This window comes from Lepus europaeus, chromosome 3 (genome assembly GCF_033115175.1).
Source record: "Lepus europaeus isolate LE1 chromosome 3, mLepTim1.pri, whole genome shotgun sequence".
NCBI lineage: Eukaryota > Metazoa > Chordata > Mammalia > Lagomorpha > Leporidae > Lepus > Lepus europaeus.
The window spans coordinates 49,133,023-49,134,567 of NC_084829.1; positions in this window are offsets into that span (position 1 = coordinate 49,133,023).

The following is a 1,545-nucleotide window of genomic DNA, read 5'->3' on the forward strand; positions in this document are numbered from 1 at the left end:
CAGATAGTAATGGAAATATTGATTTAGATAATTGACATGAAATGGGAAGATCCATATTCACCTAAATTCTTGGTGATTTTAGTAATCTTGATCTCTTTAGTAATCGATCTCCCCTGCTTTATACTTCATGTATTATGAGGCTATTTCTTCACTTTTTGAAAGTCATCATAGGCCAGCGCCGTGGCTTAACAGGCTAATCCTCCGCCTTGCGGCGCCGGCACACCGGGTTCTAGTCCCGGTTGGGGCGCCGGATTCTATCCTGGTTGCCCCTCTTCCAGGCCAGCTCTCTGCTGTGGCCTGGGAAGGCAGTGGAGTATGGCCCAAGTGCTTGGGCCCTGCACCCGCATGGGAGACCAGGAGAAGCACCTGGCTCCTGCCTTCAGATCAGCACGAAGCGCCGGCCACAGCAGCCATTGGAGGGTAAACCAAGGGCAAAAAGGAAGATCCTTCTCTCTGTCTCTCTCTCTCTCTCTCACTATCCCCTCTGCCTGTCAAAAAAAAAAAAAAAAAATTGAAATTCATCATATGAGTCATTATTATTAGCAAAGTCTAGAACAGCTTTTGTTATCATTTGTGTGAATTATCAAGCATTACTGGTAAGTATTATTTCAATGTGTTACAGGATTGTGTCCCTCCAAAATTCATGTGTTGAAATCTGAAACTCCAGTGTGCCAGAATGTGACTATATTTGAAGGAATGATTTTTTGCAGAGGTAATTAAATTGAAATGAAGTCACTAGGGTGGGCCCTAATCAATTCACCTTATGTCCCTGTAAATAGATATTAGAACACAAAACGAGAGGTTTCAGAAGATACTGAGCCTACTGAAACTTTGATCTTGGATTTCCAACTTCCTGAACTGCCAGAAACTAAATTTCCATGGCTTTAGTCTCCTAGTCTTTGGCACTCAGTTATGGCAACACTAGCAAACTAATACACATGGCAATGGATTTTTTTCTAAGGATGAATGAAATACAGGACTTTTGAAGTTTGTTTTCTATTTAGGAATAAGGAGCCTAAGCCAAAGGATAAAAGGTACAGGTATTGGGAGGGAAACATTGCAGGTCCTCGATTTTTTTTTTTTAACTGTAGAGTATGTCTCAACACACATCACTTAATGGAGCTTCTGAATCTGTGATCCAAAGTAAAAAGAGATCCTTATGTTTATTTTTGAGTCAATATGTTATTCTTTTTGTTTTATTTGCATTCCTCTCTTGGCAGATAGTAATATTCCTTTGGCTTTAAGTAAGAATATAAATTTCTAGAGGGTAGACTTTGACTATGTGAGAACGTTTATTACCTTTATATACATAAAGATAGTCAAATCATTTTCTGTGGTTGGTAATGAGGAGTAAAAGCATTGCACATCATCCCAGATGTTTCCCTGAAAGCGGGGAATAGTTGATGTGCTCTGTCTTCTATGTGGTAATCAATGAGGCTTCAGTGAATTTCCATGTTTTCTATTTCTGGCCTTCAAAAGCCCTTTGAGTTATATACTATACAACAGAATATTCTTTTTGACATTAAAAACTTTGGTCTGTCAGTA